At 37.6% G+C, this 23388-nt stretch overlaps 1 protein-coding gene across 1 annotated transcript in view; it reads right to left on the reverse strand.

Annotated features, from left to right (window-relative positions):
* TENM3 (teneurin transmembrane protein 3) overlaps nucleotides 1-23388 on the reverse strand; it is a 423548-nt gene that overhangs the window by 140326 nt on the left and 259834 nt on the right. The window lies entirely within an intron of this gene.

Consider the following 23388-nt stretch of genomic DNA (forward strand, 5'->3'; position numbering starts at 1 on the left):
AAAACCTCAGAACAGCAAAGCCTACAATCAAATACCTCCATCAATGTTAGTTTTAACAATCCGTTCTGTAAAATCAGTAGTAAATAAGTCACAAATAGAAGACAAACCTTGTCATACAACACAATGAACACAAAATTAAAAAAACCCTCATGACACTTCACTTACTGTGATTTAACAATGACTGATGACACTTAAAAATGTAACACTTAACAATACGTAATTCAAATTGCAATCTATTTCCTAAACTAACGTAGTAGAACATACCTAACAATATAAGTGCAAGTCTTAAGCAGAGCAGAAGATACAGGGCCTGCACTTTGCTCACAGTGTAAATTCTTTCACATAGTTTTTAAATTAGTTGTTTGATCTTCATAAGCAATTCTCTGTTTGAAACTGGTTATAACTGCAAATTGTTACAAACCCAATAAAACAATACCTCGGTACAGAGTACACAGGAAAAGTATTTCTGCTGAAACAGATGTTTCCAATAACTTACAGGTGACTACTATAAAGTGAGTAATTTCTCATGTCATGAACGTAAGAAAATCTGAGAATGTTAAGGAATAGATGTGTTAAGCTTAAGCAGAAAATCCAGCCTTTGGAATAATTTCCTTTCTGAGAACCCCATTCTCCTTTCCAGTTATCTTGTGTGGTCAATATCACTTTTGTCACAAACAACAGCGAAGCTGACCCTGTCATTAAAATAATGACAGCATTTACATTGCCAATAAGGTTTTCAACACCAAATCCCTAATACATTAATGAAAAATTATGTTCCAGGAAGGATACAACTGATCAGCTTTGTCTTTACAAACACTGACACAAAGGGTGTCACTGCATGTGGTTACAATCACTACCAAGGGCTTCAAGCCACATTTCAACACACCAGCTAAAGGAAAGTTAACAGACTAACACTAGCAAAGACTTTTTTCCCATGTCTACTTAAAACTTTATCTGATTTAGATTACAAGCTACTTACTGGCTAGTGCAGAATTAACTGTGGCCCTGTATTTTATACAGGTGTATATAAAAATATATACATGCACACGTGTCTGTGTAAATATTTACACATATGCATAAATATATTACACATGTATAAATGATTAACAGTACAGAAAAAATTACAAGTGATATTAAATAATTTTCATTAATTCATTTTTAATCAGATAAATTACTTAACCACAATTGTCTTAAGGACCTGACTTTTTGTCTTTGTTATTCCCTTTTTTGACTCTCCTACCTGCCTAACCTTGTTGAACAGTGTTGCTATGATCAGTGCAACACCATCCTCCTCTGCAGCTCCTACCAGCTGAAATGGTATTCCGACATCCCTCTTCTTCATTAATTTCTCATTTAAAATCTCAGCTGAAAATCAATCTTTTAATCCACTGTTTTTAGTACTAAAGATCTTGCACCATCCTCTGCTAAAGACAAAGCAGAGGATAAAACAACATTGTTTTCTTGCCCAAAGGAGGGTGTGAGTAAGGGGACTATGCCAGGCCTGCAGGTTTGTCTCAGGTAGACATCAGACCTTCCCCCACACTCTACCAGCGAGGAAGACGGATAGTAAAGGCTCTGTAAAGGATATTTATGCACTCCCCAAATAAATGCATAGACCTAGTAAGTACACCGATAACATGATGGAGGGATGAAACCGAATTCCTCAGCCCACAGGCCAGCTACTCAGGCCACTGTTTTGGATTTAGATTATTCCCCCAGAAATTTACTACAAACCTACAAAGCCCTTCTGCTATATAATGTATAAACATTACTAACATTGAAACTACAGAGTAACATAAAATTAATTAAGAGTTGTGGGATGAGCTTGTAACCATAAGGCGCAGGCTAGAAGGCAGCTAGGAGAGCAGAGCAAGTACAACTTCGCAAAGATCGCATGTTCTCAAAGCCCACTGGCTCTCTCCATAAGATGCTGGCAGGTGACATTTTTTAGAGTGAATTCAAGTGGCAGGAAATCTACAGTCTCCATAGAATCAGAAATTCCTGAAAAATCTGGAATGATTTATTCCTCTTCTAATTACACAAGAGCTACAGGTAGAATTGAGCCTAACAAGATTAATTTTCCATAAATCAATAGAGCAAAAAATCTATATTCCTCTAAATTTCCTCAGTCCTATATTGTCATTCTGAATGAGAGATCACTGACGACTGCTCTTTCGACCTTTTCTTCAACCTGCCAGATTTCCTGAATCCACAGTTCTTCCGATTGCCATGCAATTTCTAACAGAAACTTCAATCTTGCACCACTGATTTGTGAGGAAGATATAATTATCACAACAATCATGTTTTGAATGCTGTTCTTAAGCTACAGCCAGATTCCCTTTTTTTACTCCTCTTTTAAGGAGTCAATAGCCAAAGAACAGCTTTCAGTATTACTGTGACTTTCACACAAAGCTATCAGTCTTATGTAGGACCTAAACCTCTCAACATACCTGTGACACTATGAAAATATTCTCATTGTACATGAAGGGAAATGGAGGCACATATGTTAAGTGATTCACACAGGTCTCCTGAGAAATCAGCATGACAGCCAGAAAAGTACTGTTTTTTTGCTTCCCATAATTAAGGAATTGATAAAGACAGTGGGAGTTCCATGACACAGATACATACTTTATGATCCCTGCAACACTGGAGACTACTCCTGGTGAAAATACTCCTGCATGTACCACGATGGCCAGTATTGAGAGTCTGTAACTTTTCCTTCCTCTCTATCAATCAGCTTGTTGGAAAATGGGAATCCTAGAGGTAAACAGTTCTTCCCTTGGTTAGTGAAAAGATCAGCAGTCCTGGGACTTGGCCAGGGCCCTCACAACAAACCACACATTGGAAATTTCCTTCTAGGAGACTATCAGGAAGAAGAAAGAGCATTCAAATCTGATGCAGTGCAACTGTGTTGAAATACATAAAAACTATTGCAGAAAGCTACAGCTGCTTTGCTTTAAATTGGATTTTAAATGCTATCCTAATTAATTTAATCTAGATGCGAATGTCTGGTTCAAAAATAAGCAGGTATGGATACAGGTGGGCTTATGTTTAAAAATCGTAAGTTTTAATTAAAACTTTGTTTGGTCTAGACCCTAATGATTGTAGAGCAATCTCATTCATTTTAAAGAGAAGACTGCTGCAGCAAGAAGCAAATGTAAATTGGCCCAGCAACTAGCCTGTGCATTCAAGTTGTTCAGGTGCAACAGAAAAAGTCCCACATTTTTGAGGCATTTGCTGCATAAGTCACCATCAGGTAATTATGCATGTGAACATATGTACAAAACTTGGAAAAGTCACAAGAAATCGGGTAGAAAGCTGTCTTACTACAGTTACATGAATTTTTCAAAACATATTTAAATTGTTATTTACCCGAGGGAGCACAGTGAAGCAAAGCAGCGATTTCAATTGTAGAGGTAAATCATATGCACTCTGTAGCCTTCCACAAAACCTTTTTCTTTTTTCTTTTTCAAAAAGTAATTTACATTTAATTAATTTTATCATTTAATTGTTACAGAATTTGAACAGCATATGAAAGAATACAGAAAAATGCATACATGAAAGTAAAAAATAAGGAGAGAGAGACATTTATGAGAACTACTGCCATTTGGGGGAAAGGGGTTAATCCAGAAGGAGGAAAGCAGGCCAAGTATCCATGAAAAAAAGAATTTGTTACACATTGTGTGTGATAGCCTTTCTACAACAGACAGATCACTGAGACCTGTCAGCTAACTACTCATCTAGGAAAAAGAGGTGATTTTCATTTGGTAAGGATTAGGGTTTTTAATAGTGTATAATTAACATTAACTTTGAGTTTCCATGACAAACACAAAAGCAAAGACTTCCATTATGATAGAAACACTTCAAATGTGAGCATAATGTAATTCAATATCTATGTCTGTGACAGTCTTAACTCTTTCTAGTCAGGTTGCTTCTTTTTTCCTCTCTCTTTAAAAGAGTCTCTGCCATGGTACAGCAAATACCCAGAATATACACCAGAATTAAGCAGCTGGAATAGACTGACTGTTTTAGAGAACTGGTAAAAAAGAGAGAACCTTTCGTTTCCAGGTCACTGGTCCCTGGTTTGCTTGCAGTCAAAAGTAACTTCCATAAGAACTAGTTTGATTTCCTCAATAAGACACTTTGATGGACTTGAAATTTCACCTAATTGACATATAGACATATTTCCAAAAGTACGGTAAGCAAAAGTAGGATTTACCTTGGAAATCCCTGCAAATTGAAGAGACTGGGTATTATGGCTTAATTATTCCTAGAGCTCCCAAAGGAGCTCTGTTTTTTTAAGTCCCTGCTTATGGAGGGGTAAGACAGGCTACCTGTACCACTATGGCCAGGGCTTCAGTGATTCTTCAGGCAAGCAAAACCATTCACTCTGGAATTCACTGGTCTGAGAGCACCTTTCATGTGAAGCTGTATTTAATTAATGAAAACAAAAAGAAGGTTATGGGTTTAGAGAAAAATTGTGTATTTAAGTGTTCATTTGTAATTAGGCAGATCTGCCTTTTGAATGAACCACTGCTTCAGTGTACCTTTTCTGCCACAGTGTGCAAGACTCAAAGCTTCTTTTCTGATCATTTACTACAAGCTATAGTGGTGATCCAAGATAACTTGCTGTTTGTGCTTCTTTTGTGGTTAAGCCCAAGTATTTGTTTAATCTTATCCATGTCCAGTTAGGTCTGCCCTGCCAACTGTTTCAAGGATCCAAATCACACAGTCAAACCAAGAAATGAGGTGACGCAGTGCCTACAACCACAGGAGAGCCCCTCCACTCTGATTTGTTGTCAGCCTGTACTATCCTTTTCTGCTTGCTTTAGAGTTAATGGATGTACAGATGGAAACAGAATTAACCCACAGCCACTGCTGCTGACTTCCTCTTGGAGCACTGTGCTTCTGTGCTAGCTATGTGGTGACAAGAATGTGGAGAAGTGACAAGGACACTTTGATCAAGATATACATCTTGCGTGTGTGTGTGTGTGTATACTATTATAATATAAAATAGGAAAAAGTCATACAAGTAGCTTGATCAAAGTGGGCCAATGTTTGTCTCCTCATCAGTACACTGCCTGTAGGGTCTGACAACCTGTCAAGCTACCCGGCAGTGAGAAACTACCACTGAATTTAACTGCAGGATATGCTCTGTAAGATTGCATCGCCTTGCTTATACATCCTGAGTTTGGAAGAAATGATAAAAAAACCCTGAATTTTGTTATTCACATTACACTATTTTTAAATCTCAACATTATTTTACTTTTTAAAGGTAAATAAAGACTTCTGCTGTGAAAGGGAAGAAAGTCTGATTTGATTATAGAGAAACTCAAAATGGTCTCATGGTGCACACGTGGTAAAAGTCTAAGACCTACCAGATGACAAGAGGAGAGAAGTAGCTGGAGCTCCCTGGAGGGCAGTAGGATAGTCCATAACATGTAACATTGGTATTTTAAACCACAAAGTACATGTTGAGATTTTCCTATACCCTATAAGGAAGCTGCTCTTTACCAGTTAAACATACACTGGAAGACAAAGAAATGAGTCATGCACAAAAAATGCACTCTTTAGAAACTGAAGAAAACATATTTTTACCAATGTCTTTCAGCTGTGTCTTTCAGATGTGCTATCTACAGGAGTGTTACTTCAGGTTAAAGGCACACCTGTAATTTTGTCTTTCCATTTTGCAAAGTATTTCCCCTCAACAACTTCATACTCATAATATCTGTGCATGCTCAGCTATGTTTTCCAATTCAGTTCTCCATAATGTTTTAGAAAATTTACCGCAGCAAACAGAAACCATCAGTTGCTAACAATCTTTTCACAGAAACTTTGTAAAGTGTATGAACTGAACTTTAAACTTACTTGAAAGACAGAATTTTTTGTCCCTGGTATTTTTAGAATAAACAAGCTAAAAAGCTATACACTCTATATGATATGTGACCCTGTGAAGATAGATAAAATAACTTTCTATTTTATGGCATTTACTTTGAAAATCTGATTAAGATAGATGTCTCTAGTTTGTAATTCTTCAATGTCATGTTGTCATAGTTCCCATCAGCAAGATGCTTTAAAGGCTTTCGATTAATATTGCATGCCAGAACTGAAATTACATCCTTTGTCGTTTAGTTCTTAATGGTGCAAGTGATATCTATCAAGTAGTGTTTTATGAAGCATGTGTGATTTTTATTACAGGCTGTTTTCACAAATCTTCTTCAGGTTTCATAAAGACCGTTCATGGTTCACAACAAATATGCCCTGCTTTTAAAGTCATGCCATTCTCAAATGCAAAATAAAACTTGGATTTTTTCAGTGAGGTTTATTAATAAAACAAAAACTCTTCCTTAATTTAAATATGTATATAATAATCTTAATTAGGAATGCAAAAAAATTACTGTAAGCCCCTCAACTCTGCATAAGAACTACATAGTAAAAAACCACAAATGTAATCATGTATTCTTTTCATAACTAACAGGTTGTTTGCCAAATGTTATAAGTGTCTTAATTTTTAAAATGTAGGTGACGTACAGATAAGTCAAAAGATACAACATTCCCCCGTAATCCAAGTACAACACAGATTTTCAACAAGATGCATAGAGTTAAAACTTCTTCAGTTTACTGGAAACCTGATAGTTGGGGTAGTTGAGAGGAATCTTAGGTTTGGTTATTTTTGGTCAACCTGCCATTTAAACAAAAATGTGCAAAGTCAATAAAACTTAGGTCTTAGAGGACACATGAACAGAACATATTTTTCAAATATTTTTTTGTCCAAAGACATAAAGAGCTTTCGCTTGATACTTAACATAGTAAGGCAAATACACTGTGGGAAGAAATACTGCCCATTGAGAAGAAAGCGGGCATTTCTTCCACAGATGGTGGTGAAAGGAAAAATCAGAGGATTTACTTCTGAAAGGTTTATTAAATGTTGTTTCCACTCTCTGTTGTTCACTGCGGGAACTGAACCAGCTCACTTTTAAAACATTTTTTCCATTAGCTGGAATCGATTCTCAAAGCATTCCAACACATCCACCTCCAGCCTGCAACCGCTCCATTAACCCCTTCAATACATATGTAACATGCGGTCAATATTATGGCAGGCAAAATCTGTTTCATTTAAATACCATATAGTGACACATGCCTTCTTGCCCATAGTACCATACAAGAGATCAGCTAACGGAAAGTAGTTACAAAAGCGTATGGGGGGAAAGAGCTCAGGTTGGGAGAACAAATTCACCTGGATCAAGGAAAACTGATGATGATGCTGTCATCCACAAGCCAGACATTTTAAGTAACAAAGCAAACTGAAACTTTGAAGGTTTTCGCTGAGTTGAGTATGGCTTAATCACTTTATGAAAACTGAAACAGAGATAAATATTTCAGCTTCAGTGAAAAAAGCTATAGCGGAACTAGTTCAGCAAACAACCTTCCTAATAGTGGTCTCTTTATCCCCAGAGGGATTTAAGAAGAAAGATGAAAAAAGAAAAGTACAGAAACACTGCTAAAGTAAATTGAAATTTAATCTGCTGGGGTAACATACTTATGATCTTGCTTTACAAGAAAAAGAAATAAAAAAACATAAAAAGCATGATGGCAACTGTGCACACAGAATGAACTAGAAGCAACAGTGTACTTACAATCCTGCTGTCATTACGTGGACACCATCTCCTTCCACCTCAGGCTAACCCTCACAGTAGTTAGCAGGAATACTAACAGACATTATTTCTATTTTCTTTTTAGGACCTGAGGTCTGTGAAACCAAACAAAACCCTCCAATGGTAAAATGTCATTGACTGACTTCCAACAATTTACCTGGAGATCAAACTGGGAAAAGATGCTATCACATAGTAAGAAATGACAAAAGCTTGCTCACTTGATACACAAAAATGATGTTCAGTTTACATTGTGCAGCGAATCAAATCATAATAATGGAACCGTTAGTGGTGTGCTCCTGTCCCAGCTTCCCTGCAGTGGGATTCAGATGTTTTTCAGGACTGTGGGCTCAGTTTTTTTCCCTGGGGGATAGCAGTCTCCCTGTGGCTGGGGATCACCAAACCCATAGGCTTCACTTAAAGTCACACTTGTTTCTATTCAGAATAGACTTTTCTGCATCTTCATCAATCAGATCATCGTCTTCCTTGTTGAAGAAATTGAGAATTGAGGAAGTTATGCATTTATTGCTAGCTTCAGATAATCTTCTTTCCTGATAACTCATGGAAATCAGTGGAGAAATAAGTTTTGACTTCACAAATTGAAGGCTAGCTTTTTAACCAGAGAATTCAGGTTTTCATTGAAAGAAAACAAAAAATGAAACAAAAATGGAGAAGTCTGGCTGGAAGACTTTGTAGGGCAAGGAAAAACTCAGCTTTCTAAACAGCTGACAGCGGACTGGAATCAATCTGAAAAATCTTTGAGTACGTAGCCAAAACCTGTCTGTAAAACACAGGTAAAATGATAAGGAGTATCCCCTTTCCTGCTTTGTTTATCCTGTACTTTATGTTTATACCACACACAGATAGCCATTTAATTTCAACAGCAATAAATAAATAAATATTATAAAAGAAGTACCATGCTTCAGCTGTAAGCTAAATTCTATAATCCTGATTCAGGCAAAATGACAGTGTGTTAATATATGTACTCATTTCATACCACATGTTTAACTGGAGTGCAGTATGGATTGTGCAGTCTGATGCATGACTTCTTAATAGATTTCCTAGCATTTTCAAGTGTTAGATAATTTTGGTTGCCATCCAAAATCATTAATCCAAAGTGAGCTATGACTATATGTTTTTCTTTGTCTTCTGCTTTTATTTCTTAACACTTCCAAGAAAAATTATTTGCCAAAGCTATTTATTTTAGAAGCACAGTTACTACTGTACAGGTTAAAAAACCCTGAACTTTTAAAACCCTTAACCTGAAAAAATACACTCGTCATGATTATGTAATGCTTTTAGCTGACACAACCAGTGCGGCAAAAAACTGCCTTTCTTCCCAATAAATAAAATAGCATCTAAAGGCTCTTTTACTACTTACTAAACCTGACTTCTGACATATGGCTGACATTCGTGAAGAAGGAGCAAGCCACTAGATTTCCTTAATTCCAAGAGCCAGGGGGAAAATTCTTCAACTAATTAAGTCAACTGAATTTTTGTCATGGACTTGTTAAGGTTAATGGTGCCTCTTGAACATTTTGTAAATTTACAAATACAAAAGCAGTCTGAAAGGCCCCCAAATTAGTTCATTATAAGTGATAAAATTCTTGACCAATTTCTGCATGCTCAGCCTTGTCTGGGAACACAAGGCCACACTAATAAAATCTGTGAAAGATAAGCCAGGAATGGGAAAACACAATATAAAACTTCTAAGCACAAATAGGTGAGTTTGGTTCATCAGATTTGAAAGAACTCAGATAAGAGGGATTCATGTTTTGCTTTGGAGGAAATGAAAAAAAAACAGGGGCAGTGAGATGAAAAGAAAACCATGGGGGAAAAAAATGGTAGAATTGTACAGAAAAGAGGTTGAATGAGTAATACACAGAGATGCAAAAGTGAACAGCTAAGAGAAAAATTCTAAGAAAAATGGGAAAGCATATACAATTTTATTAGAAAATCATAATAACCAAACTTCTGTGGAAAACACAGAAGTGAGATGTGTACTCTACCGCCTTGACTTTTAAAAAAGGAGTTTAGTCCTGGCTTTTAGAGTTAAAGGTAAAAATTCTTATAGACTGCAGCTGGGGTCTTGGAGCAAGACAGAAATAAAGCAGTAGGTCACCAGATGAAGTTTTGTCTCCAGATCAATTAATTAATCTAGCTGTTATCAAGTATAAGGAATATGCAGATCATGAAAGAATGGAAAAGTATAGGGAACCAAGCTTCTGAAATAGGTTTTAAATACTTTTTTCTTTGAACTGTGTCAGGGAAGAGAAATGCATAAGAGGGGGAGGCCTCCACAAGAGCAAACTGAGGAACTATTGTTCTCTAATGACTTTAAATAAGCGTTTTAGTCTTAAATGTGAATTAGAATTTTGCTCTTTTTCCTTATGTTAAAAAAAACCCACAAAAAACCTCTTGATTTTAGTAAGATATTACTCTATTCTAATGACAATCAAGACTAGTTAGGTATCAATCAAAAAGAACAAATCAATTGCGAAAGATTTCTTAAAAGATGTTCTGGGTTTCCACTACAGCTGTTTCCCTTTTCAGAAGGAAGATAAGAGTCATTAACCCCCAAATAAAACACAAACTTTGAATTGCTTAGAGTTGAAACAAAAACTACCTTTCAGTCAGACTGTCTCAGTTCATGTAACTTATTAACAAAAGTCTCCCATGTCTAGCATAGCATTTGAAGTAAATCTATGATAATTTCAGAGGTATCAGTGGACATGGAGAGTGATTTAGTGTGTTCACTATTTATTCTGCAAATGCTGTGACAGCAGTAAGCTGAGTAGCTTAAACAGACTGTACTATAATTAATGACAATAAACAATTATGTCCAATAATAAACAAAAAGTGAGGAAATTCCAGAAACTTTTAAAAAATTTATAAAACACAGCAAATTGTGAAAATCAGTCTTTCTTACATTTAAATTCCATTTATATTTTCATAAATGACTGTAGGCTTTGCCTTTTCTTGTACATATTTTCATTACGTCCTAGATGTGTTGCTGCTCCAAAGCTGTTTCCAGCAGGTGACCTTTCATATCAGTTTCTAGCTAAACTTTACAGTTTCTCGCCTGAATCAAGCTTCTTAAAAAAACATGGCTGATTCACATTGTAGTAAGCTCTTCCTTTTAATAACACTGCTGTAGTTCCAAGATAGACACCAACAGAACAGATAATAGGTAGAGAAGTCACAGCTCACAACTACACCCTTTGATTTAAGTAGCCAACTGGATATTATACACATAAAGACCCCAAAAGAGCAGAGCTAAAATAAATGTTTTTGAAACAATGGCAAAACTACACAAATACACACAAAGTAAATCACCACCATGGTGCGGTGAAAAGTGATGAAATCTCACATATACTGTTAGCAAATGCAAGTTGAATTCCACAATGCTTCTGCCTTACAGGCAACTGCAGCAGAAAAAGAGACGTTAGTGCTTCTTCTGGGGTAAGCAAAAGCTGAATAAAATGATTCATCACAATTCTACGTCTTTCTGGCAGAATTACAAATTCTGCATATTATTTAGTTCTTAAAAAAAGATTGATCTGAAACCTCCTAATAGTAATCTAATTTCTACATAAACAGAATTTAAGTTTCAAATGATTTGATGTGCAGAAAGCATGTAAACTCCCTTTATACCTAACAGCTGTCATTTCACCAGTTACAAATTTGGCAAAAGCATTTCTTGGTATGCTGGGAGACCACTTATAAAGACAGCTTGCTTGCCACGTAACACTGCTGATTTATAAAGCAAGTTATGCCACAGTCAAGGGAGACAAGATCGTACACAGACATAGAGCCAGAGGAGATCTGAACGACTGGAGGCCCTGGAAGCCTGCTGCCTTCTACTTGTGGGGAAACACCCCTCTATTTCTAGCGTAATCACACCCCCTCCGTTTGAACACATTTTTCTGGCCCCTCTTCTGGTTAAACTATCATATGGGAAAATGCCTTTCTTGTTGTCTTCTGCTGTAACCCCAACAGTGGCGACAACCAACCCGTGTGTGTGGGCGGTACACGACTGTGAGGGAAACAGACAGTCTCAGGCTGAGAAGTCTGATATTTAACGTGCTTTTATAACTACTACCAGGGGCTAAACCCAAACATTTCAGGAGGGAGAACTGTCTCGTGGTAAGACCACAGCAGAGTAAGTCAGGAAATCTCTTTACTTTATTCCTGGCACAGCCAGTGGCTTACCGCATGATCACAAGCAAGTGAGAACCTTTGTACGTCCAGTGGTCTCACCGCTGATGCTGGTTAATGATACCCACCAAGGCTGCAGGAATCAATTACGTGCCCAACAGCTCTTTGCTGCTCTTGAAACGAAAGACGTTCCACGGGTGAAACTTGAACAGATACAGCAGAGGTGAGTAAAGGTCCTCTGCTCTCAGACTGAATTTAGATGAAGAGCATGCAGACCCATGTGTTTGAGGAGAGGAGGAGGAAGGGTACGCTTTGTGTTCTGCTGAGGGGCGACCCCACACTGCTGCCCCAAAGTGGGGCATGGGAGAGGATATTCAGAATATCAGATTTTTTCTGATACACGTCAAGTTTCCATCACTTTGCCACAGAGAGCGCTGTGGGTGAGGAAGTGCATGCAACCCATCCCACCTGCTCCCTGCAGAACTCCCTACAGCCCAATTTCCCTGGCTTCATGCAGGCGTAAGCGTGAAAATTTCACGCGTGCACCCTTCCGCAAGGTGCGAGGTTTCATGGTTTACATGTGGCATTACAGAAGAACATTCTGTCTTCCACAAAGATAAACCAACCTCACAAACAAGGTAACATTTTCAGCAAAAACTACTGGGTCGCTTTACAGTCTCAGGTGAATTAAATCTATTAGAGAGATTCACACTTTGGAAATACACATCTAAAGAAAATAAATACAAACAAACAGTGAAGACTTTGAGGTACATTATCTGCAAAATCTACCTCAGAAGCAAATGCTTTTAGAAGCCGCAAACACAAGACAATTAGTTGCATTTCTGAAAGCTGAAAGTCTAAATAGCTGTCAGCAACTCCACCAGCAAGTGTAAGTTATTTACAACAGCAAGCAGACAGATTATCAAGATAACAGAAGCACTGATTAATTGTGTAGCCTAAACTGGCAATAAAAGCAGTGTAAATCCCTGTATGTGTGAATATTTATTTTTAAATAGGTACGTTCTGGTTCCAAGTTTCCTCTTTTAGTTGTTACCATTTAATAATAAGCACTGAATCAAATTGCTCTTTTAATTTTTTAGAACCTTTAAAAGTAAAAACCTGACTGTGTTGATAGCCTCAAAAAGACTTCAAATTTCTAAATATCAATGTGATACTTAAGAGTGTCTAAGAGCTATTTCAGAGTTTGCTGCAACAGTTACAACAGAGATGCTTGCATCACAGTGTTCTTCCACAACAGCACAAACTTCGAGCCTAGATTCCAAAATATTTTATAGCTCTCAGTAAAGTTTGGGTGAAGACCTTCTAATGAATTTTGGTAAGCATGGACTTCTTCATGGCATGTTACATATATTATACACTTTTCTTAAAGACAATAGAAATTGAAGAATTTTCACATTCAGTGATTTATATTCAGAACCTCTTCCAGCTGTACAGGACTTCTCAAAAAGGCAAGGAATAATTTATCTTCAAACTACCTACCAAGCTACCAGCCAGACCTCAATATGCTGGAAGTCTAGACACAAGAGAAACTTAAGCCCTCATCCCACAAAAGATGACAGATATACTTGTTCTGGAACCCTGGCTGTGGTTGCTGGCATGCAAAAAGTCTACCCTTGGCCAACAGACAACTACATGGATGAGCACATCCTGGTTTTGACTAGCTCTGACAATAACCACAGGGATCAGACTGGTAGGAAAGTATATAAAAGGAAGGCACTTTCAATGCCCCTGGACCCCATGTTTCATTCAAGCTGAGAGACCTGACATACATCATCTTCCTTCTTTCTTTCCAGTAGGACCCTTGTAGCTTCTTTAGGTAAATGATTATTGTCTATCATGTCTCCAAAACATGAAGTTGCAGAAAAACATCACGTCTGCCAGAGGCATGATCCCTGCTTTATGACAGTTTATATTCAATCCTCACCCATACAGTAGGCCATGGGGGCACTACTGAATATTCCTCACGCTATGTGAATACAAATGAAAATAGTTTGTTTGGGCCATCAAAATAAGTGACTCATATACTGAAGTGAGAGATGATGCTAGCTCTTCTCTAGCAAATCCCAAGAATGAAATTTGATGACTGATGCGCTGCTGCTCATGTCAGTGTGGTTTTCTGTAAGAGTTACGTGTACAGCTAATCTCGTGTCAGTTTTCATAGTCCCAGCTGGTCAACTCATCAGGTTTGTGTACATCGGGATGTGTGTACCCCCGCTACGCAATAAACTCTCCAGATATTCCAAGCTGCATTCACGCTTGGTACAGGTATTTGCTGAATGTAGGCAAAGATGCCAGATTTACTACCCCTAGAGTTAGTGCTCAGGTGTTTAATGGCCAGGGCTTTTGCTAATACCAGTAGTCTCAATGAGCTTTTTAATAGTTTCCTCTTCCTGATAAAACCAAAGGAATTCTGGTTACTGGTACACATGCCATAAAAGTCAACCCCGGTTGGTGTGTGTCTCTTCTAGATCAGAAACAACTTTCACTGAACAGAGAGATGCATTTCGAGCCTTCTTTTGATTTATGCATTGGAACAAGAAGGAATGGCAGACTAGTTTCTATGTGGATGGGTTTCTCCCCACTTGCAGAGAGTATCCTCAGTGTCTATCAATTACTTGCTTAAGGCCATTTCATTAAGGACTGAGCTTAACCATATCCACCATTCTTCTACTGTACTTACCTGTTTTGGTAGGGACAGGGAAACACGCGCACACAAAAATCATTACTAAGCAAATAAAAACTTATTTGAAAAGCAAACCTCAAAAAAGAATATTCAAGAAAGCTACTAAGTTCAGTCTCACTGCTACGACAGTAAGAAGGTCCCTCTTGGCCCACAATTTCTTTTGCCCTTATACAGGAACACCTTGAGGAGCATACGGCTCTAGGAAAGGCATTTACTCTTACAGAATAAAAGAATAATTCAAGTTGTCTTTGATATTTGCAGCACTGTTACAGCTCTTGGAATATGAATACTTTGCACTATACTCTAGATATCTGTGCGTATGCATACAAAATTACTGTTAATAAAAATATAAATATGTGTCAGAAGTACATTTTAATATTACTTTATGAAGATTTATTATATTTGTGACATGTCCTTGCTGTTTACTAGAACTCAAGTGAGAAGTTACTGTGTCTGGTGTTGTCTGTGATAATTTACATCTCCCTAGGGATAAGGGTGCTAAGCTTTCTTCAAACCACTTATTCTTGGCACCAAAACTGAGCAATTACAGCTATGTCTCACACTTTGTATTTTAAGGATGTGGAATGTTTATTACTTGCAAGAGGAAAATGACTCCTGCAATGATGTTTTAAAATCACTGGGTTCAGACAAAAAACAAAGTGCTGGCTATAAATAACAAAGTTAAATTTGTATACAGCATGGCATATAAGCACAAAAGCCCCAAGCAGAAAAGTATTCTTTTCCTGCTCCTTAGCAGAACAATCGCACTATGGAAATTGACAGTTTGGAAAAGTTGTCACAAACGTTTTGCTTCTATACTAACAACTACTGGGCATTGACTTAGAAGATATTTAAAATTCAATTGCAGATATAAGGTGCAATGATAAGTTGCAATCTTCAGAACTACAAGAATAGCTAACGAGAGCTTGTTTCAGACTTCTAACTTGTAAAATCACAGGCTTAGTCCTGCATTTCACATGCCTAACATGTTAATGCAAAATTCACAGCAGCTTGGAAAGAGACCTCAAAACACTTAAGAACAAACCCAAAACTTCAATAACCAACTATATGCATAAGTGTAATTAGGAAATTGGTCTTCAGTTGTAAAACGAAAATGTAACACTGAATGCATAAAACTGTCCAGTAAAATATATTCATTGCATCAAATGAAGGATATAATAATTACAAGTACTTTCCATAAATCTGAAAAGTAATGTAATAGAAAATAAACAGCCAGTAAAATATGAACAATTTGGAAAAAAATAACTCAAGCAATTACTTCTGAAATACAAAATTATATTGGTCTCGTTAATCAGTTCAGAGTGTTGTATTAATGAAAGGAAATTACTTTCTTGTAAGGTGTTTCTTTTACTAGGTAGTTTCTTCTACAGTCAGTGTGTCTCTTCTCTACATACTGAGTAAGAAAACAAGAAAAGAAAATATCTGTAATTAGAAACAATAAAGGCGTAAACAGATTTGAAGGATTATAATACTAAATGTGAAACCCACTCTGGTTTTCTTCTTTTTTTTTTTTTTTTTACATTTCTTTATGTGATTGATTGTCAATCTAGATATACCCTGGATAACTCCTATTGTTCTGTTACACAGTATCTTACTGCACTATACATGTAATAATGACATATTGAACATATGGTTGAGAAATGTGATTGAGAAATTCCTAGACTGATAAACTGATAATATAATCACAAGCAAAATTATCACAAAATTCTAAAATATGACAGGAGATAAATAAAAAATTATTTTCCTTGTGCTTTAAGAAAAGCAACTTAAATATTCCCCCCACCTTTTTTTTTTTTAGAAATAATAGCTTTAAGCAATGAAATCCCTTAAAAATGCAAACATCTGGGAAAGGAAAAAACAAAGCACAATGGCAAATCTGTAGAGATAACCACTCAGACACATTGAAGATGTTTCTACCAGCATACAACAGAAATAAAAACCACTGAAGAATGGTGAAGGATGTTTAAAAAAAAAAAAAAATGGAGAAAAAAGACTGACAAGGGAAGGACAGAGGCACCTATGAGAAACTCTGTCCTAGGACATAAAAGCAGCAGCTATCCTGTTCTTACAATTTGCTTCAAAGAGCAATTCTGTTTTTTTTCTGACCATGTTCCACGGTGCCTCAGAACTATACGGCCCCTTTTTTCTTTCCTTTAAAGTAGACTGGTCCCAACCACACTACTAGAGCACTGGAAGAGATCCTGGAATCGGTTATCTATGCCACAGGCATTCATCTGCTCTGCGTTATGATGCCAGCTAATTCCCTCTGACCACTCAAGCCCTTTGGAAACCACCAGCAGAACCAGAGGGCTGCTTTGCAGGGCTGCCATACTTGTGCTTGGAGGGTATGTGGCTGAGGGTGCTGTGTGCCCCAGAGCAGGTGTGAAGGCACGTCAGGCCCACTCAGATGTTGTTAGATGACTAGTTAGGGTGCTGGGAGCACAACTACTGAATTAATTGCTGGGCAAAATTAACTACTGAGCTTTCTCTGAGGAGACACATAGCTCCTCTGCTCTAGAAGGACTCTCAGGTGTGATCTCACCTGCATGCAACGTGGGAGTCACCAAGGCAGCGGTGTGCGTCTACACACAGTAATTTTTTGTAAAAGCTTCCATGCACTAGATAAAACGCTGACTGTTTTTCCCAGCACATCTAAACTCTTTTTATCCTTTGTCCACCAATTAATCATTCATCTCACATGTAGGCACAAATGTGTCACTGCCATCGTAATCATATCCTGATGCCACTCTAGTATTATGATCCTTCCACTTATGCGAAAAGCAGTGTTTTACATGCAGTGATGCTGTTGAAGTCCTACTTACTGACTGCCTGTCACCTCTTGAACAAAAATACTTTCTCGAATGGGACTATGTGAGCATGAAACACTACAGAAAACACAGTTCCTAAAACTGCGTTCAATAATTCATTTACATCATTAATCTCTTCAGAGGAACCTCCAATTCCAAACTTGACTTTTGTCTGTTCAAAATCTGACTGTTAAAATATCATCTAATAACATTAACAAAATTCCAGCAGGAAAGAAGTAAGACCCTTATTTCTAAAACATATTCATTTCTATACCAATCCTTAGCTTCAGTTACTTAAATCCAGCCATTTGCACAATACTGTGCATTACGAGCAGGAATATGAAATAAAGTGGAAGTAAAAGAGATGGAGAAAATGGTTGGGGAAAAGCACAAATCCAGATGTTAACTTCCGCACAGTGAGTGTAAAGAGCCACTTGACATCAAACTCACACATTAAGGACTGTGGCATTTCAGGTTAAGTGGGAGCATCTCACTGAGAAGTCTGAAATCAGCTACTCTCTATAGCAAAAGTGGTAACATTTCGGGAAATTAACGCCATTACTGGTAGCAACAACTCCTTAATTTCTGCTTTTAATCCTCTTATATGGATATTAGGGTATCCAAGAGTATCTCAGTTCCCTGGGGCAGAACAAGTAGCCCAGCACACAAAAGGTTAAGATTATTCTGCACTGTTAAAACCACCTGGGATTGATACTTTTCTGTATCTTTATCTCCCATTGTCCTCTCTGCAACTGCAAATTGGCCCAATAACCACAGCAGACATCAAGAGAAAAGTCTGCTGGGTTTTTTTGATCAATTCTCATCGCTTCTAACAGCTTTCCTGCCATAAGAGCATAAGAGGGATCAGAAGCAGGCAGGATGTTAGTTTTCATCCCCAATTACAAAGGAACTAGATTTCTTATAAGCGTTCATGTTTGTGTTTTTGTTGACCCTTCTACAGATGGCTGGAATATTCTCAGAACAGAAGGGTTAAAGAAAATTCTGGATAATGAGGGCTGTAATATGGATTAGAAACATGATTTTTATTTTTTGTTTCAAAAACCATACATGCTGCATAGCATTCCATTCCTTTAATGTGAAGACACTAGTGTTAAAAAAGAAATACGACATGGCTATTTTAATTATGTAAAACTGTAATTGGCATTTATTGTGTAGGGCTTCAGAGGGATAGGAGCATGGAATGGAAAGCTGATTTTTTCATTACATAGCTGCCCCAAGGCAGATACATTCTGAACAAAGCACCTTTTCATGAGATATACCTGTCCCATAGAGAGAACAACAAAGGGAATGAGGAAGGGGTGGTAGGAAGCCTGAACAAGGAGAGAATGATATGAAAAGAGTCCATTAGAAAAGAGAAAAAAGGATAAAGGAGAAAATAAGAAGTGGGATGGAGTGGCATGGTATGGTCTAATAAAGGTTAAATAACATAATCAATAAGAAAAAGAAGCCTTGAAAGGAGAAGGGGCAAAAAGAGGGAAAGGAGGAAATTAAAAGAGCACACTTAAAGGATGAGAAGAATTAAAACTAAGATGGAACAAGAGAAAAAAACCCCACAAACCTCTACAAAAATTGGGGAGAAAAAGGGAAAAAAAAAAAATCACATCCATGCATACAGATCACTTCAGGGAGCAAAAAGCTCGTGCTCGTCTGCATCTGTTGTATCATACATTTGACTCTATGGCATTCCTCAGCACTTCTGCCTGCTTAAGGAGCATTAAAAAGATGAGTCATCAGGGATGGAGGTAAGGGCAGAGTCCAAGACGATCTTTACTTTCTCATCTAAACTTACTTCTTCCCTGCTTTGCCTCAAGGTACCTACCCAGCACTTAGGCTCAGAAAGAACCCGGAAAGGACATCTCCCTGACTATTTTTCCAAGATGAGGGGTGGTGTCAGACGAAACTGTCCCCTAATCAGCTGCATACGTTCCTAGTGGAATAGGGGATTCATGCCTGCCTCTCCTTAAGAGAACTGAACATTTGACACCACCAGAAATTGATGCGAGGTGGCAGATGAGCAGTCCCCATTATTCATTTATTTACTTTTCCACATGGGGGAACTGCGCTTATGATGCCTGCTGACACTCTACAGCAGTAATGTAGCAATGGAAACCATCATTCATACTATGATAAACAATGAATACACCAAGAAAAAGGGATCTACTTTTGAGGCTTTGATGCATCACCACTTAGCTTCGCTTATATCTCATAGTCACTACTAACAGACAGACATGGCAAGGGGCAACTTCTTTCCCTTCAGAGATTCAGACAGTGTAATGGAAACAGCACACCATTTTAGGATTATTAACCTATCAAGCAGCAGCAGAGCTTTGCTCTTGGAGGCAGAAATCATGGCAAAAAGTAGCTGGCTGATACTTATGTCTGCAGAGAGCATGTTTTTGAGTGGTGGAAATACTGGACCTGCCACTACTTTTTTCCCTTGCTACTCAACATCTCCCAAGGAACCAAACAGAACTAGAGCAGCACTGATGAAGCAGTGAAAGAGCACTGAATCCTGAGGTTCCCATACTTCATAACTCTTCAGAGATTTTCCCAAAGGCCTTCTGCAGATGCTGCTTAATTGTTCAAGTCTTTGTAACCACGGGAGTATATTTTTCACATTTCTTTAAATATATTTTAAGTTCTGTTGTAATCATGGGAGTACAGTAACAGGAACCAGAAACATAAGCATACAGTAACTACAACTTAATTCTGCCAGCTTTTAAGCCTTTATTTGCGCTTGTGTAAACTGAGAGTCACTAATCATCATCACTAAAATGAAAGGTTAATGCATTGATTATAGACTATTTAGTATTCACGTTTTACTATTTCTGGATCAATGTCAGACAGAACTGCTATACTACTAACCATACACAAAAAAAGCTAAAAATCTTTTAATCGTTCTCTTGATTTTCTTTCTGCCTTCGAATTTCTTGAACTCTTAGTGGAAGCAGCATCCTATCCATCACTCCAAAATACATACATAAATACGAGCTAGTTTAAAATTCCAGGTGCAAAATTCATAGTCACTGTCTGCTCCTTCAAGATATGACAGAACAGATTAAATCTGGGGCAGAACACCATACAAGAACATCAACATTGCTAAAGCATGCATGAATGATATGGAAGCTTCCCCAACTTCCCTAGCACAAAATTAGTACTACAGGGCACTTACTTCTAGACATGTGTGGTTAAAATGCTTAAGTTCAAGCATTTTATTCTTTACTACCTTGCATTTTAACTCTCTTAAGGAATTCTCCACATAGAGAGGGAAAAAAAAAATCTGGTCTGTTGTGGCCACAATCATAAAAAAAATTATTATATGGTAATGAAGCAAAACTGAATCCAAAGTTCAAGGCTGAATCAAAAGAACTTCCAGATAAGTTTATTTAACAGGAATTTTGATCTGAGTATTACTTATGAGAAAGCACTGGATAAACCTGGGCAGGCTGTACTGTTTTACTTGGCTATTATTCTGGTAGTCTTTCTCTACAACACTAGCCATTCTAATGTCTACCTAACTATAAATAACTGTAATAGGAGAGAGAAGAACTTCCCTTTCAGGTTCAAAACAGGCTGATTCCTCTGCCCTGCCCAGGAATGTCCCTCAGGGCCTCCTGTCTCAGAAGGCTTGCAAACCAGTCTCTTCTGGAGGCCTTTTTGGAAGCTAGAAAGGAGTTTTAAAAATATCTAACCCATCCTCCCTCTCTGCCTTTGGGTTTACTGGCTTAGGCACACAGTAGCCAGAATTCATTACAATAAGGGGAGACAACAGAGACTTGAATGGGAGACTAGATTAAAAGAAGAAATAATCCAACCTGAGCGAGGAAGAGATCCATATGTGATGCTGTGAAGCATTCTGATGTCAATTATTTTGAGTTATTCATACAAAACTGTAAACAAATAAAAAAATATTCCATATTACAAGTCACTGATTAAAGGCCTTGAGGAAATAGATCAGGAAGTGCATCTGAAGAATACCACTGCATTGAATTTTGAGAACTATACATTACATGGCATAAGGAACAACTTTATATTGTATCTCTTGAAAAATGCATTATAAAGACTTGGGAAAGAAGTATTATCTTTGAATTAGCCAGGTAAATATGCCAAAAATGATGCATACTAGGAGACACGTTAAGATCTGAGGGACTTGGAAAGTGAAGCTTATGAGGGACCAATTATTGTTTCTATCGGTGGATACTTTTTATCTGAGCATTATTTTATATTCTGAGGTCAAGAAGATTAAAATGGTGAAATGATTCTGATTTTTCAGTACCAGTAAAAATTATTTTAAAGTTAATTAATGAAAAACATATCTTTGGACAGATCACATGTTCATAATCACTAGCAACTTCTTTAATAACATACTGCTGCTTTAAGAAACCATATCTTTCAGCTTTTCCATTTTTATCATCCCCATTTAGAGTGCCTGCTGGCAGATCAGCAGCATGTCGGAAACGGGTGAAGAACATGAAGATATACAAGTGTGAATTTCATGAAGTCTGTTGCTCCCACTATGCTATCTACTTTTGGCCAGTAAAACAATGTAAGTACTTAGCTTCAAAACCCCATGTTGTGCATCTCATCCCAGTAGCAATTACAGCAAGAGTCCAGCTGTAAAAACCTGATGGAGTTGCTGTGCAGAGTCAAAAAATCAAAAGCGCAATTCATTAGAAGTGCTTCAATTGCTTTCTGAAGCATTTTCAGTGCTGGTGTACAGAGAGAGAGGGGTGCAAGGTCACCCCTATCCTCACCTTTTCACTGCTCAACAGAGGACAAGGTACCAGAAAGTAACCCAGACTCAAGAAACACTACAGACAGTATTTAAAACCTTTTCTGAATACACTGTAAGAGAAAGAAGGGAGCATGTGACAAAAAAACCCCCTCCACCCTTGCAATCTCTGGAATTAAGAATGATCAGAACAACAAGCCCCCTTACACCAACTACTAGCAACAAAATCAAGGGAAAACTTTACCCTTCTTTAAAGCTTTCTGAATGAACTGAAAAATTAAACAACAGCAGCTGATATTTTGTACTCAGTGATAGCCAGGTCAGCCTTCTGTATATTCAGCTATCATAACATGGTTTTGTACAAATAAATTCCATTACGTGTTGGTTGAATAGGTACTGCAGTGTTAAATTAAAGCTTTAAGAAACGCACATAAACCAATAAGAGAATATTTCATGTGGAGTTTCCGGGTTATGGCAATGATGGGAGAAGTTTACTGCTGCTTACTGCAAAACACAGTATTTATCAATGCAAAGATGAGTTGGACTGATAGCAGAATTTACAGCAACTGACTTCCTTTCAATTTGCAAGTATCCTGCACTTACAGTATTTTCAAATTGAGGTGGTTTGGTTTTTTTTTTAATGACAACAAAGTGTCATGCAACATACACAGAACTGTTCCTTGACACTGTAACTTGATGCTAACTGTTATGGGATTTATCTTCAAGAGAAGAATAGCAATAAAGAGGCAAATGAATTCATTTTTTTGTAAGTGTAGCCAGGATACTAGTGTAAACATACAGAATTCCCACGGAGAGAATATTTTTAGTCCTTTGTAATAAATGATCAGCAACTTAGCTGACAGAAATATCCTTGCTTTTTTTTTGCCTGGCTCAGAGAACATCTCATACCTATGAATCCTAACGATTAAAATAATTCTACCAATTACTTTGCTACATTCCAGTATGCATAGTCAAGTATGTAATGCAATAAACTATGCCTGAATGGTCTGTTTACCCCACAGCAAGTTACAAGGAAAACTCTTTCCCCTTAAAGGACTTGTCTCTCTGGAGCCAGCAGGCTGGCAAAAAGCCAAGGGAAGCTGGTGCTTAAGCAACCAAGACTGAGCAGTGCCTGTGTGCATTGCAATCTCAGCCAACCGCAGTAAATGTTATTGGAGTTTTTGTGCTGTAAAATTGCTGCTTTCATGCCCACTGCATCTGACAATAGGAATCCTTGGCCTTGCATGAGAGAGGAAGGCTGATGTGCCTTCTAGTCAGATTTCTGCATCCTTA

Source organism: Strix aluco, chromosome 4 (assembly GCF_031877795.1).
Source record: "Strix aluco isolate bStrAlu1 chromosome 4, bStrAlu1.hap1, whole genome shotgun sequence".
Lineage (NCBI taxonomy): Eukaryota > Metazoa > Chordata > Aves > Strigiformes > Strigidae > Strix > Strix aluco.